This window comes from Dama dama, chromosome 26 (genome assembly GCF_033118175.1).
Source record: "Dama dama isolate Ldn47 chromosome 26, ASM3311817v1, whole genome shotgun sequence".
NCBI classification, from domain to species: Eukaryota; Metazoa; Chordata; class Mammalia; order Artiodactyla; family Cervidae; genus Dama; species Dama dama.
This window is the reverse complement of record NC_083706.1, coordinates 34,723,579-34,740,478: the sequence shown is the minus strand read 5'-3', so window position 1 is coordinate 34,740,478 and position 16,900 is coordinate 34,723,579. Positions and strand designations below refer to the sequence as shown.

The following is a 16,900-nucleotide window of genomic DNA, read 5'->3' as shown; positions in this document are numbered from 1 at the left end:
GTTGTCCTACCTGTGTTGTTCAAACTCTTCTTGATCATATACTTTGTTAAGCTCTGATAATAGCTGATATTCAGATTACTTGTCATTTCCTGACTTTATGTCTAATTCCAAACTCTTGAGGGTGGTACCCTGTTGTTTATTTTGTTCCGTCTGCCTCATCAGTCCTTGGACAGTGTGGAATCAAGATGTGAGGTCGTGTACCTTCACGCTGGCGCATGAGTCCTCATGTCCCCATTGACTGTAAACATTTTCAAGAGAAACAGAATTATTTCAGCAACTCAGTAACTAACTGCACAGGGCTCATCTGATTAGGTTGTAAGATATGCCGTAGGCTTTGCCTTGATTTCTTCTGGAAGGACCTTTATTGTGTGTGGACCTAGGATATGGAGGCTGAAAACAATGTTTTTCATTGCATCTGAGAATCAGTTGTAGCGTGAATTTTGGAACGCCTTTCAGGTTTTCAGCTGTGCTTTCATTACTTTGGGTATTATTTCCATTGATGTGGGAGGCTCTTCCCTAAGAGAGAGATTTTCCTTCAGGCAAGGTCAGCTTGTTTATACATACTTATGAATATAATGCATATTTTACCACTCTATTTCTCTGTTCTCTTTGTTTACAGAATCCAAAAGTTAACGTTGGCATTTCTTTATGCTAATCTTGGCACATCCGGGAGTAAAAGGAGATTTAGAGAAAGAGTTATGACCTTATTTAGATATACCAAAATTGTAACCAAACAGTAAATGTAAGTTCTGTAAAAGATGAAACTGGAGAAAACAATACCTTGAGGTGTGACTTCGTTATGTCATACTTCTCATTAGACTACACTAGTCAAATAGTCCTTCTTTGGCTTTATCTTTCAGGTATTTAGTTAAAGAATAAATATTTAAGATAACTTGTTAAGCAGCAGTTATTTCCCTGACATAATATTATTAAGGGATAGAATAGAGGGAATGGAAAAGAAGAAAAAGAAAATTTAAAGTGAGAATATAAATATAAAAATGTATCACATATGAGAAAACAAAAAAAAAATTAATTAATACAGAACATCTAATTGGCCATGCCCCTTTTCAAAAACAAAGCAGCAAAGAGCATTCTGCCAGCAAAGTAGTACGTGTGAAGGTGGGGTCCCATATTTCTATAGGCTCTGTTAGTGAAATTTCGGTTTTATGAACCAAAGGGCTTACCTCCATTAACTGTCAATTAAAGAGCTGTTCTTGCTTTGGGATAAAAATTGATAAACAGTTTAACGGAGCATTGGTTTTTAGCTACTGTAATTTTCTGTTCATTTAACTTATTAACTTTAAGGTATGGGTAGTAAATGTCATTGCTCATTCTAAGTTTAATATTACTTATTCCTCATTTTTATTCCTTTTTTCATTTAATCAGTTTCTGCAGTGGGATCAGGTTAATAAACTTGTAATAAGATAGTAATATGGATAGTGAAAAATAGTTGACTAGAAAGGTTGAAGACCTAAGCTATATATAGTATAGATCATCATAATGACCTCTGAGTCCTTAAGCAAGTATTTTAACTTCTCTGGTTCTCAGCTTTTTTTCCCCTGTTATTTGGCTGAGGGATTCGATGATTTCCAAAATCTTTCACATTACTTAATACTCGCTATATGATTTAGAATAAGCTCAACAAATAATGGTGATAGAAGTGAATGGTTATGTATTTGCTCCTAAAATAAGTTAGTCTGATGTCAAATATGTGGTCAAGAAAAAAGAAAAATCTCAGTTACAACCCTGATTTTGGAAAACTTGACATGTGTTTAAGAATACATGTTGGGGAGAAGTTTGCATTGCCAACACCAGACAATCATAGCCCAGATGCAGAGTAAGGACCAGAGAACACTATACTATCCTGAATCATGAAAGAAAGATTAAATTATGTTCAGGAGACTGTAATTAACTCAAGGAGAAGGCTAATGTACTTTGGAAAATAACCACTAGCAGATGTTAAAACAAAAATTATTTCTCTGTGGTCTTTACCTAACCATAAGATTGTATTAACTAGAACATTTACCTTATCCCCTAAGCTTCCCCATGAACCAGACTTTCACCACAGTAAAATAAAATAGATGAAACTAGAGAGAAACAGGAATGGTAGAGCCTATGTTTTTATTTCATCTGATTATTTATCTCTAAATCTAACACTGGAAACTGCAAGTTTTTGTATGTTAGCATACATGCATGCTCAGTTGTGTCCAACTCTTTGTGACCCCAGGGACTGTAGCCTACCACGCTCCTCTGTCCATGGGATTCTCCAGGCAAGAATACTGGACTGGGTTGTCATTTGCTTCTCCAGGGGATCTTCCCGACCCAGGGACTGAATCCACATCTGTTGAGTCTCCTGCGTTGGCAGGCAGATTCTTCCCCAGAGACCTCTGGGAAGCCCCATATTACTCTATGTGTGTGTGTTTAGTTGCTTAGTCATGTCGGACTTTGCCACCCCATGAACTGTAGCCTGCCAGGCTCCTCTGTCCATGGGATTTCCCAGGCAAGAATACTGGAGTGGGTTGCCATTCCTTTCTCTGGGGGATCTTCCTGACCCAGGGATTGAACCTGGGTCTCCTGCATTGCAGGCAGATTCTTAATGACTGAGCCACCAGCAAAGCCTATTAGAATGTATAGTTTTCTTTAAAGACTGTATCATTGTGCCTCTCAAGCCTTTTCTGCTTGTCTTGATAGGATTGGCCATTTCCTCTTTTGTGCTGTGCCCAGTACTGTGCTTATATTTTTGTCAAAGCACCTAGAACACTTTGCATCACTTATTTGTTCACAAAAGTTTCCCTTCTAGGCTCTGTAGAGTTTGCTTCTTCATTTATGTATTTTGTAAACTTAGCTCATTTTCTGATGAACATGACACTCTATAAATGTCTAAAAGTGTCAAGAAATAGTTCAGAAACCCTAATTAAGGAGGCTTAAGTTATAATCATTAATTCACAGGTACCTACTCTTTTGTAGGTGTTTTTAGTAGTTCCACTTCACACAACCCTTTTATTTTGTATCTTTCCTGTGCTCCAGCACTGACAACCTGCCAAGAAGTGGTGCTCTCAGATCATTTTTGCCAGCAGTTTCCAGAACCAGCCCCCTAAACACAGTGGCAGAGTAATCGAATTTTAACTGTCCCATCCTCCTTTTGTGAAAACTTCTTTTCCAGACACACTTTTCACTTTGCAGAGCCTCCTATGTAGTTGTCCCAGCAGTGAATTGTCCCTTGCTCCCAAATTAGCACTCTTTCCCGTTTATACTCTTTATCCCTTTTTCGTCTTTGCATTCTGAACTCAGTTCCAACCTTTAGCTTCATATCATAACTGTTTCTAAAAATATGAGCTTATCATCAGTTTGTGTGTGTATCTGTCTTCCCAGCCTATATCTATCGTCTCTACCACCTCCCAGGTGCCTCTTATTTTGCCCCTCTAGACACTCCAAGTGGAACAGTGGCTCCATTCAAAGTTCTTTTTTGTAGCAAGGAGAAGCTGCTTCTTCTGGTACACTTTTGGTACACTCTGATAAAGTATTTAAGCATACATTTATCTTTCAGTACTCTCCTCTCGTCTTTACCTACTACTTTTGAATCTCTTCTACTCCCTTCTATAAAATAAAAGAGGTGTGTATCTCTTTTCTACTACTGAATATATGAAGAGTGGTATTCCTTCTTTTAAACATTTCTTTTAACCAAGCAATATAAGGATCATATCTTGTTTCCAGGTCCTATTTGCCACTTCTTCCATAGAGTTGAAGCACATAATAATTGTTTTTAATTGTAACAGCTCTCATCTAAAGTGTAACTGGTATATCTTATTGGCTCTTCTACTAAAATTATCACCTAGTGTGTATGTGTTTAACCTCAGAAAAAAGGTTGATAGCATTTGTGTTTGCATGAGAAGTTTGCCAATGAAGTGCTAACCATAGTAAACTATTAAACCATAACTTGTCTTAAAATAATTTGGAAGAATAGAGAAATGAAATACTAAGGAATCTTACCAGCAATGGACATTTTAGATATGTCTCCATGTCTGTCTATCTATCCATTAATACCTACCTACCTATCTAATCATAGCTCAACATGACCCTCACTTAGCTTAGTAATAATAACCTGTAAGCTTCCAAGAATAAATATGTCAAGGATGATTTTTTCTAAAAATAGGCTGAGAAACCACTGGATTAGAAACAATAATGTTCAAATTTTCCAAGTGTTTGTTACAAGTAGGCGACGGAAGTTTGGAAAATATTTTTAAGAAACTCTTCTGTAAGCCTGTAAATGACGAAAAATCAGTCTTTACTTTGTTAGTAAAGTGAAAGATAATTTTGCCTCATATTTAGGAAGGAATTTTAAATAACTTGGGGATATTTAACAAGATCTGTGAACACAATTTTCTGAAAACTTGTTAGTTTTATTGGATATTAATGTTTCATTGCAGAGTGGTTTCATATGAATCCAATAACCTAGAAGTAAAGCTTAAAAAATGAAAAATCTCTCTTTACTGTATTCCATTGTTTAAAAAATATACTGTTTGAACTGCTAATTTCTAGGAAATACAAGCATAAGTTGTAATACTACATTCTCAGGAACTGTTTGAGGAAGTATTTTTCTTTCATTTCAAAGAAGATACTGAGGCACAAAAACTCAATTAAAATTAAGGCAAAAACAAATTTTTGAGATGGTTGTTTCTATTTTAATAGTAACAACAATTGCCTCCCTTGTAGAGGCCACTACTGATTCCAATTGCAACAAAATGATTTGTGCAAAATCTCCAAACTTGGTGTCCTATCTTTCATGTTATTATCATTTAGATCTTTGCTTTAAAATCACACTAATTACTTGGAAGTTTCTGTGAGGTAAAATAGCAGTACAATATTATGATCACTGCTTTTTTGTTCTTCAAGGGCAAACCAATCATTGAAGAGGTCATGCGTAGCAGTTCAATATGATAGAAACAATTTTCAAATCCTCTTAATGAGTGAAAAGAGCAATCTTCTATCATCTAACATTCCAGTTATATGTGCATATCATGAGACGACTGTTTCCTATTTCCCGTGGCCATGGTCCTGGAGAGTCAGACTGGAAAAGTAGGGTCAGAACTGGGAACACTGCCCCTGACACATCTTGTCTGGAGGACTCACATGCTCCCTTTTGCTGGTGGAAGCTCTTGGTGGGAATGACGCTTTCTGGGTCAGGGGATGGCTGGGTGCTTGTGCGCAGCTGCCAGAGAGCTGGAAGGAGTGGGTGTCAGGGCCAGCGTTCTGAGGCTGAAGTTCTCCTTTTGTCTTTTAACTCTTAGTTCAGTGGCCATGGCGTCGCCAATCACAGGTGGTCCCTGGATACCACAAGTTGCTGTTCCCTGTAAATAGCTGTATCTATAGAATCCTGGCCTATTTCTATCTTGGATGAGTTCGTCTCAGAGTGTGAACAGCTCAGTGATTTATTCTTTTTTATCTGAGAGATGCCGTGCGTTAGCTTAGGTCATATTGCCAGTGTACAGTTTTGGTTTTTTTAGCACTTGGACTTGATTTTCTTTTCAAAAGAGGTGCTCTTTGGTTTGTTAATATGGATATGGTTTATATATATAAATATATATGTATAACTATAGGAGCTATTATAATGTTGTTGTTGTTGTTCAGTTGCTAAGTTGTGTCCAAATTTTTGCAACTTGATGAACTGCAGCATGGCAGGCTGCCCTGTCCTTCACTATCTCCTGGAGTTTGCTCAAACTCTTGTCCATTGAGTCGATGATGCCAACCAACCATCTCATTCTCTGTTGTCCCCTTCTCCTCCTGTCTTCAATATTTTCCAGCTTCAGGGTCTTTTCCAGTGAGTTGGCTCTTCGCATCAGCTGGTCAAAGTACTGGAGCTTCAGCTTCAGCATCAGTCCTTCAATGAATATTCAAGGTTGATTTCCTTTAGGATTGACTGGTTTGATCTCCTTGCTGTCCAAGGGACTCTCAAGAGCCTTCTTCAACACCACAGTTCAGAAGCATCAATATATATACTTAAGGATATATATACATATAAAATTATACCTTATATATATATGATACATAATATATATACTATAATTTAATATGAAGAAATGAAAGTGTTAGTCCTTCAACAGTGTCTGACTCCTTGTGATCCCATGGACTGTAGCCCACCAGGCTCCTCTGTCCATGGAATTCTCCAAGCAAGAATACTGGAGTCGGTAGCCATCCCCTTCTTCAAGGGATCTTCCCAACCCAGGGTTTAACCAGATCTCCCATATTGCAAGCAGATTCTTTACCTTCTAAACCAGTAGGGAAGCCTTATTTTATATGTATATATGCATATACATACATACATACATATATGTATGTGTGTATATATATATATCTTTAAGGACCCCATCACTATTCCCTCAGTGTTTAATCAGTCATGCTCTTTGACTTTGATGAAGCTTTCAATTTTGAGAATGGTAGAGCTTGTCAAGAGTCATTTAAGTGCCAGAAAATGGTTGATTTCAGGCAAGAACAAAGTTTAGAAAGAAAATAAATCTAGCATTTGCTTAATAATTTGCCCTTTGCAGCAACAGAATCTTATCTGACCACCCACATTCATCTGGCTGCTGACGTGGTTCTTGCTTCAATTGCAGAAGCTATTTTTGCACCTTTTGTGTCTTTTGAGGAACCGAGTGGGCCTACGTGCTTATAATGATTCATGTTGCAAAGTGCACAGGGTGTCCTGAAGTGATATGCAAAGAGGAGGAGAAAATTAAAGCTAACTGCTTCCTTTAAGCATTTTGAACACTCACATGAAATTGTACTGGATTAAGGCACATTTTAACTCTCATGTCTTGATGCTTTGGTCCTTTCTATGAGACATAACTTGTCTGGAAGAAAGAGCAATGTTTTTAAAAATAAACAAATATACAATGGTTATCTATAGATATGTAGTGCTATTTTATATGGGCCTTTTTTACTGGGAGATAAACCATCTAAAGATGGTGACTGATTAATCTAGTTGGATTATGTGCTTTGACTGATCTTCTATGCATTTTTTTTGGATCAGGCTTGAATAAATTAATTCTAAGTATGAGAAAGTTCCTTTCTTCGTTACTTTCCAGAGTTTGTTATGTCTCAGGATTTAACTTTGGTTGGTTTTGGCTTCCTACTTCAGAAATTAATTTTAGCATGGAACATAACATTGCTGAAATAAACTATAGAAAAGAATTTTCTATGAGGTTATCTGAGTCTTCGTCCTGGGGAGTTTAGTCGCTGATGCACCAAAAGAAGTTTTGTGGGAATCAGCTTTAAGTCAGATTTGTATCATGGATTGCAGTGGCATAATTTCTAGTTCCAATACATTGTTTTAACTCTAGCATTATTTTCCACGTTGCTTGCTTCCGCATTTCCTGTAACAGATAATTCTCTTTTAATGTAAGAACTTATTCAAAAGATGTAAAGTATGTAAAGAGACAGGAAATTTTTTCTTGAAAGAAAAAAGGTCTTGAAGGATCCAGTTCCAAATTTTCTTTTTTCGAGGAGAGCATTTCTATGAGTAGTATGTTGGTTAAATTCACTACAAAGTTCATCATTTTAAAAAAATCTTGTTTATTTTTTAGATTCCCAGAAGTTGTGCATGTGTTCCTGTGGAGGGAGTTGGCATCGTGGAAAGCAAAGACGGCTGTGATGCACTTTTTTGATATGAGGATAACAGGTTAATAGCTGAAATTTATTATTTTATTCTATTATTTTTACATTTAACTTGAAGAGAAGTTTTAATTTACTGTGCACCCATATGTGAATTGACTGTCATTCAGTCTGGGAAGAAACAATGTATATGCTATTTAGTGAGTGAAGGTTTTGTTTTGTTTTTCATAATAGCCCAGTTTTAATTATAATTTGCTTAATTGAAGCAGCTTCATTTAAGAGAATTTCTTTCTGGCAGAGTTTATTTTCATACAAAATTCTGTGTAGTAAAACCTAATAACTGTTGTTATAGAATGTGAAAACATTCCACCAGGAGAGCAAAATCACAATTGTAAAAAGTTTGCAAAAAGCTTATGACAAAATATTAAAATTAGTAAGCTGTAGTCATAAGTCATAAATACTTTGGGCCAGATAGGCAAACTGTACAACTATCTGCGGTCATTGTAACCAACATGCAAAAAGTATAGTTGAGTTTTCCATTAGGTTTGAAATGTCAAGTTAAATTTTAATGTATGTCAAACTAGACGGTGATCATCACAGTCTCTTTACTTTCTTCTCCAGAAGTTCTCTTAATTGCTTGGCAAGGTTTTATATAGTATAAAGTACCCTCCTCATATTGGCTGCTTGCTCCTTTTAGGGAGAACTAAGATGGGAATTTTGACTAATAAAAGAAGCATTTATAATGAATTTGGCTCTCAGAAAGGTGCCTTTTTTTAATCATCCTGTGGAAATAAGTCTGTATTCAGCTGGACTCTGGCGCTGCTCATGGTTTTTCGGTAGATACTTTTTTCCTTCATCCGGTACTCATAGGTGGTAGTGACCTGTGGGTCCGTCTGTGTTAAAGCATCAGTGCTCTGAGATGGTCGTGTATTTCTTGAAATATTTTGCAGTTGATCTGTGACATTTTGAAAGCAAATACATGGAAATGGCCTCTAAATTTTTGTCCAGTAATTATTATCAGAAGACATCTGTTTTATTTACAAGTGTAATTCCACCAATGTCTCAAAAAAGACCAAATCACCATTTTAGTTTTTAAAAAATGGTCTATTATTAAATCATTGGAAGTAGAGAAGTAGTGTTTATTACCTGTCATTTTATACCATTATTATTTAGGATGTTATTATTTAATGCTCACTTGACTTTTGCCACCACTCAAGTAATGATTAATTTCCTGAGGTAAAGTTTTTTTTCTAAGATAGTGTTTTTCTAAGCAAAAGATCCCAGATTGACAACCCTGGGTACTGTAGGCCTTTATTCGTCTACAGAGCTGGGCTGCCCGGCTGCCAATCCCACCCAGCTGTTATCCTGAAGAGACCTCTGTGGAGGTCTATACGGGAGGCTGTTTCTGTGCCTTTCCTTTCAGGGCCTGTCTAAGGAAATTATTTAACTGGGTGCCAGATTTATTTGAGTGGGACTGAAGCATGGCCAAAGGAGTGGGCACACTTTTAGAAAAATGGCAACTCTTCCAAGTAATATCATTTTCTTTTCTTTTGCTCAGTTCCTTTAGTTCTGTTACCACTGAAACAGCATGCAGAAGGTAGTGTCTTTTTCAATATTACCCCACTCAGAAAAATGCACGGAGCCTGCAAGACAATGCCTGTCTTTCTTTACCAACCGAAGGACTCCTAGGGGCTAGAGCACCATCCACAGGAAACCCCAAAGTCATATCCTCCTGCAAATTATCCTGCTCCTTTCGGAGCACTCAAAGGCATGAGGGAAAAATTTCAATGTGAATGTGAAGCTGTGTTTGGAATACTGTTCCTTTGTTGGCAATGGGTGCCAAAAGTGAATTTGCGTGGGTTTGGTTACCATAAAAAGAAACCTCAGAGAACGAAATGATAACCGGCTATTTTCCTTCCATGTGAGGATTGCTCTAATACTGCATTTTTAACACACCAATTGATTGGGGAAATTGGAGATATATTTTTAACACATAATTAGAGAATTTGAAAAATGAAATCAATCTATACAATCATTGAGAAGTAATGTCACTATAATTAACTATATTACTACTGATCTTCATGGCTCCAAGTAGATCTCTATTGAGAAAATTATACTAAAATTGCAGATATATACAGTGATACATTTTACGGTTTATAATATTCTGAGATACAAAGAAGATATTTCTCTATCTTATAAGAATTTTCATACATTTAATTAATACAACACAAGCTCAAGAATTTCTACCATTATTGGTAGATTTAGATGGCTAAGTAAAAGTATCCTTAAAAAGTATCACCAAAAAAAGACAAATGTCATTATTAAACTTTGAAAGCCTTATGGATTTTCAAGTGAATTTATTTTCCTAAGTGTAAGTTAAGGAGAGCAGCAAAGAGACTGAACACCAGAAAGACATTTCATGCTGACCAGGAATAGATCTATGGTGCAAACCATTTGCATTGCAGAATTTTTTTCAGTCTCCAAGATAAAGCACCCAAAGACAAGAGAGAGATTAACGAAAAGAGTCCAAATGGTTCATGAATAGGATCAGTAAATTCCCAAAGGATCCATCACTCCTGTATTCTCCCATCTACCTTTATATGTGCCTCAGAAACTCCAAGAAGGAAAGTGGTCTTATGGATAGCAGTTAGTTGAAGGCTGTCCAAGGATGGGTTAGACAGTTATATCCTCAGATATGTTTAAAATCTCATGTAAACAGTTCATGTGAAATAGGAGTGATTTCCAATTCCCTAATAATAGTCTAATTACACAAAATTGTGTAATAGTCCCTAAGAAGCCTGTCACTGAAGTAAAAAGTTAGACATTATAGTTCAAAGGAATGTAGACCAGAAGAGGTCCCAAGTCCTACTGGGATCTTCAGTTCAGGCAGAAGGACAGAACCGCTTCTTGGACAGAAGTAGGGAGAATGATACTCAGTTTATCTAATTTATGATAAAATGGTAAGACATCTTAGGTGGGTTTATCTTAGAAATTTAAAAGGAGGAAGTTTTCCTGACTGATTCAGGGAAGTCTGGTGGCTCAGTGGTAAAGAATCTGCCTGTGGTGCCGGAGACCCAGCTTCGATCCCTGGGGTAAGATCCCCTGGAGTAGGACGTGGCAACCCACTCCAGTATTTGTGCCTGGAGAATTCTGTGGACAGAGGAGCCTTCTGGGCTATAGCCCATGGGTCACAAAGAGTCAGACATGAAGGAGCAACTAACAACACTTTCCTGACTGAAGCTATTTGCATAATTGAGTCAATGTGTTTTTTTACCAGGATCCAAGTTGTGATTTTTAAAACATTTTCTGGATAATAAATGCTATTGGAATATAGGATGTTCTTCTATTGGTATCAGCAAGATTGTTTTTTAAAAATAAAAAGTAGGTGTGACTTTTCCTGATTTGCCCTTTAAAATTTAAACCCATCAACAATTAAATAACTATTCCAGATAATTTTTTTCTGACCATTAATGTATTATTTCTGAATCTACTTTTGAATTTTGTGTAAATCACTTTTCTTCATCTTCTGGTCTGTTCTTTAATAGCAAAATATTATTAACTTTCCTTGAATTTTATTTGGTGCCTTTATTTTTATATATCCTTAGTGGATAAGAATTGTATATGTCTGGTTTAGGGTTTAATAAATGTAATTCTTTACTGTAAACCATAAAAATTAAATCTGATTTTAAAGATTATTGCCTCATTGCTACACGAAAACACTATACTGTATTTAATTATTGAATATAGTATCCCAGTCCCGTTTTTCATAAAATTTTATGTATGTGTTTAACTTGAAGTCCATGTGTTAAGCAAAATTATATATTCTATGAAAACTGAGAAATGGCAAGTGACCATATGCCTAATTTTCACTTGTGAGGTTCTTATTAATACTTTCTTAAAAGTAATGCTTTTCAAGGAACAAAGTAAAACAGTTGTATGTCATGAGACCCAATCATGGTCTCACAAGGGGCTGTCTTCATTAATACGTCAATATACAGATTTTAACATTGTTTAAATTGTGGGTTTGTTTGAAATCCATACAGAACTCATATATTCTCTTAGGACTGTGAAAAATTCAAGCATTGGAAGTATTGGAGTCAAGTGAAAATACTTAGGAGAAAGCATTATTGCAGATGTATTTTTTCTGTTATGTTCAGTTGCTAAGTTGTGTCCGACTCTTTTTTTGACCCCATGGACTGAGCCTGGTGGCTTCTCTGTCCATGGGATTTCCCAGGCAAGAATACTGGAGTGGGTTACCATTTCCTTCTCCAGGGGATCTTCCTCTCCCAGGGGTCAAACCCACATCTCCTGCATTGGCAGACAGATTCCTTAGCTCTGAGCCACCAGGGAAGCCCATGTTTTATTTTGCATTGTGATAAAACTGAACAGTTGAGCTGGGAGTAGGGGATGCCGGTTGGGGAGGTGAGACTCCCTTATGCTTGCTGCTGCTGCTGCTAAGTCACTTCAGTCGTGTCCGACTCTGTGACCCCATGGACTGTAGCCGCCAGGCCCCTCTGTCCATGGACATTTTCTGGGCAAGAACACCAGAGTGGGTTGCCAAGCCAAGCCCTCCTCCAGGGCATCTTCCCAAATCAGGAATCGAACCCGAGTCTCTTATGTCTCCTGCATTGGACATACTCATGGTAAAAAAAAAAAAAAAAGAAAAGAAAAGAAAGAAAGATTACCAGAAGTCATAAGGTTAAAGGTAGAAATCCCTTCCTTTGTCCTTTCTTTTGACCGCCTGGCTCCATTTCTGTGATTTAACTCATGTAAAAGCTGTTTGGCATCCTTACAGAAATTTTCTGTTTATTGCCTGTTTCTCTTTTACACAAATGGGATTATAAAATACATTCTAGGTCGCAATAAACTATTTTACATCCAATGTTACTACCTTCTGGATGAGCTTTTATATTAGTACTTATAGATACACTTAATTTTCTTTAAGTGGCTAAGTCCTATGACTGAGCCTTAATTGACCTATGTAATCCTTGTACATACATCTTTGTGCTCTTGTGTACATCTGTAAAGACACATTTCAAGAAATGGAATTTCTGGACCAAAGAACATGAGCATTCTTACTAGGATGAACACTGCTATATTGCCTATTAAGGAAACACGTCAGATATCATCATAATTGATACAATTGAACATTGAAGTTCTCAGAATTCTATGTGTACTATATTGGCCATTCCCTTATGGAAACTGAGTATTCACTTAATATCTAATAGTTTCTAAGTTGTCAAGTTTTCCTGAGCCATTCATAGTCATGTGGAAGACTCTTTCACTCTGCTGTCATTCAAATTTCCTAAAAAGGATATTTATTAAAAAATTTTTAAAATCTACAGGTTACATTTTAAAAACCCACTCTTCTCAACTTTTTAATATCTAAGGAATTAAAACCAAGCCTTTCTGATAAAAGTCTAAGATGTTTTAATATGTTAATCTTATATTTTAGAAAATATGACTCTGAAGTTTAAAAAATTTTTTTCTCCTTGAGTTATTTTTAGGCATAGTGACAATCAATATTATGTTTACTACTTGAGTATAGTGTTTTCTAAAGCAGTTACTTGCTGTATTTTTTAGAGCACATAATACGGTGTTGTTTGCTGTTCAGTCGCTCAGTTGTGTCCAACTCTTTGTGACCCCATGGACTGCACCACACCAGGTTTCTCTGTCCTTCACCACCGCCCAGAGTTTGCTCACACTCGTGTCCATTGAGTTGGTGATGCCATTCAACCATCTCATCCTCTGTCATCCCCTTTTCCTCCTGCCTTAAGTCTTTCCCAGCATCAGGGTCTTTTCCAATGAGTTGGCCCATCACATCAGGTGGCAAGAGTCTTGGAGCTTCAGCATCAGTCCTTCCAGTGATTTTTAATTCAGAGTTGATTTCCTTTAGGATGGACTGGTTTGATCTCCTTCCTGTCCAAGGCGTTCTCAAGAGTCTTCCCCAACACCACAGTTCAAAGGCATCAATTCTTCCACGCTCAGCCTTCTTTATGGTCCAACTCTCATATCAGTACATGACTACTGGGAAAACCATAGCTTTGACTATACAGACCTTTGTCAGCAAAGTACTGTCTCTGCTTTTTAATATGCTGACTAGGTTTGTCATAGCCTTTCTTCCAAGGAGCAAGCATCTTTTAATTTCATGGCTGCAGTCACCATCCACATTGATTCTGGAGCCCAAGAAAATAGTCTGTCAGTGTTTCCATTGTTTCCCCATCTATCTGCCATGAAGTGATAAGACCAGATGCCATGATCTTAGTTTTTTGAATGTTGAGTTTTAAGCCAACTTTTTCACTCTCCTCTTTCACTTTCATCAAGAGGCTCTTTAGTTCCTCTTCACTTTCTGCCATAAGGGCGGTGTCATCTGCATATCTGAGGTCATTGATACTTCTCCCCACAATCTTGATTCCAGCTTGTGCTTCAGACAGCCTGGCATTTCATATGATGTACTCTGCATATGAGTTAAATAAACAGGGTGACAATATACAGTCTTGATATACTCCGTTCCCAATTTGGAACCAGTCTGTTGTTCCATGTCAGGTTCCTACTGTTGCTTCTTGAGCTGCATACAGGTTTCTCAGGAGGCGGGTAAGGTGGTCTGGTATTCCCATCTCTTTAAGAATTTTCCACAGTTTGTTGTGATCCACACAGTCAAAGGATTAAGCGTAGTCAACGGAGCAGAAGTAGATGTTTTTCTGGAACTCTCTTGCTTTTTTTTATGACCCAACAGATGTTGGCAATTTAATCTCTGGTTCCTCTGCCTTTCTAAATCCAACTTGTACATCTGGAAACTCTCAGTTCACATACTGTTGAGGCCTAGCTTGGAGGATTTTGAGCATGACCTCGCTAGCATGTGAAAGGAGTGCAACTGTGTGGTAGTTTGAACATTTTTTGGCATTGCGTTTCTTTGGGATTGGAATGAAAACAGCTTTTCCAGTCCTGTGGCCACTGCTGAGTTTTCCAAATTTGCTGGCATATTGAGTGCAGCATTTTCACAGCATCATCATTTAGGACTTGAAATAGCTCAGCTGGAAATCCATCACTAGCTTTGTTCATAGTGATGCTTCTTAAGGCCCACTTGACTTTGCACTCCAGGATGTCTGGCTCTAGGTGAGTGATCACACCATCATGGTTATTTGGGTCATTAAGATATTTTTTGTATAGTTCTTCTGTGTGTTCTTACCACTACTTCTTAATATCTTCTGCTTCTGTTAGGTCCATACCATTTCTGTCCGCAATTGTGTCCATCTTCACATGAAATATTCCCTTGGTATCTCTGATTTTCTTGAAGAGATCTCTAGTCTTTCCCATTTTATTGTTTTCCTCTATTTCTTTGCATTGATCACTTAGGAAGGCTTTCTTATCTCTCCTTACTATTCTTTGGAATTCTGTATTCAGATGGGTATATCTTTCCTTTTCTCCTTTGCCTTTCGCTTCTCTTCCTTTTTCAGCTATTTGTAAGGTCTCCTCAGACAAACATTTTGCCTTTTTAACATTTCTTTTTCCTGGGGATGGTTTTGATCACCACCTCCTGTACAATGTTTTGAACCTCCGTCCATAGTTCTTCAGGCATTCTGTCGATCAGATCTAATCCCTTGAATCTATTTGGCACTTTCACTGTATAATCATAAAGGATTTGATTTAGGTCACACTTGAATGGCTTAGTGGTTTTCCCTACTTACTTCAATTAAGTCTGCACTTTGCAATAAGGAGTTCATGATCTGAGCCACAGTAAGCTCCCAGTCTTGTTTTTGCTGACTATATAGAGCTTCTTCATCTTCAACTGTAAAGATTATAATCAGTCTGATATCGGTATTGACCATCTGGTGATGTCCATGTGTAGAGTTGTCTCCTGTGTTGTTGCAAGAAGATGTTTGCTATGACCAATGTGTTCTCTTGGCAAAACCCTGTTAGCCTTTGCCCTGCTTCATTTTGTACTCCAAAGCCAAACTTGCCTTCCTCCAGGTATCTCTTGACTTCCTACTTTTGCATTCCAGTCCACTATGATGAAAAAGACTTTTTTTTTTTTTTTTTTTGGTGTTAGTTCTAGAAGTTCTTATAGAACATTCAAGAAGGTTGAGTGGTCTTCATAGAACAGTTCAACTTCAGCTTCTTTGGCATTAGTGGTTGGGCACAGACTTTGATTACTATATCAAATGGTTTGCCTTGGGAATGAACCAAGATCATTCTTTCATTTTGAGATTGCAGAGACATTAGTTTGCCAACAAAGGTCCATCTAGTCAAAGCTATGGTTTTTCCAGTAGTAGTATGGATATGCGAGTTGGACTCTAAAGAAAGCTGAGCACTGAAGAATTGATACTCTTGAACTGTGGTGTTGGAGAAAACTCTTGGGAGTCCCTTGGACTGCAAGGAGATCCAACCAGTCCATCCTAAAGGAAATCAGTCCTGAATATTCATTGGAAAGACTGATGCTGAAGCTGAAACTCTAATACTTTGGCCACCTGATGCGAAGAGCTGACTCATTTGAAAAGATCCTGATGCTGGGAAAGATGGCTGGATGGCATCACCGACTCAATGGACATGAGTTTGAGTCAACTCCAGGAGCTGGTGATGGACAGGGAGGCCTGGCATGCTGCAGTCCATGGGGTCACGGAGAGTCATACACGACTGAGCGACTAAACTGCATTTTGGACTCTCTTGTTGACTATGAGGGCTACTCCATCTCTTCTATGGAATTCTTGCCCACAGTAGTAGATATAATGGTCATCTGAATTAAATTCGCCCATTCCTGTCCATTTTAGTTCACTGATTCCTAAAATGTCAGTGTTCACTCTTGCCATCTCCTTATATTACACCTCATAACATTGTGAGATCTACATATAATGAATTTTAAACTGACATTTGTAATCAGCAATGTTGTAGTTTAATGGAACAACATTTCCTAACTGTATTTATTTTCTACCCAGGAAGCGTCAAGACAATCATGCCCATGAGAACTCTAAACCATTCAGGTAAACATTATATTTTTTAACTTTCCCCAAAATATGTTTTGTCATCCATATTATGAAGATTTTATAACTATTTTATTTAGATGCACTTTTCTGCCTTTTCCAAAGCTCCTGCAGCCAGCCTTAGTCTAATCAATGTTTTTAAGCTATAAAATATACTTATATTTTATGTTAACATTATATATAATACATATAACATTTTATGTCATCATTGTATTATATACTTGTAAATTATATCATATTATAATTTAACATATCTAAATAGAGAAATATGTAGTACACTTAGCATGTAAGTCATAAAACTTGGTTAGAAATAG

General features: G+C 37.2%; 1 protein-coding gene across 9 annotated transcripts in view; it reads left to right on the top strand.

The window, feature by feature from the left end:
• Positions 1-16,900, top strand: part of HIVEP2 (HIVEP zinc finger 2) — a 207,471-nt gene that overhangs the window by 162,879 nt on the left and 27,692 nt on the right. For all 9 annotated transcript variants that reach the window (XM_061130370.1, XM_061130374.1, XM_061130377.1 and 6 more), the window contains 2 exons: positions 7,581-7,675; positions 16,542-16,586. The gene's annotated coding sequence lies outside the window, so the exon portion shown is untranslated. The remainder of the gene's footprint in view (positions 1-7,580; positions 7,676-16,541; positions 16,587-16,900) is intronic.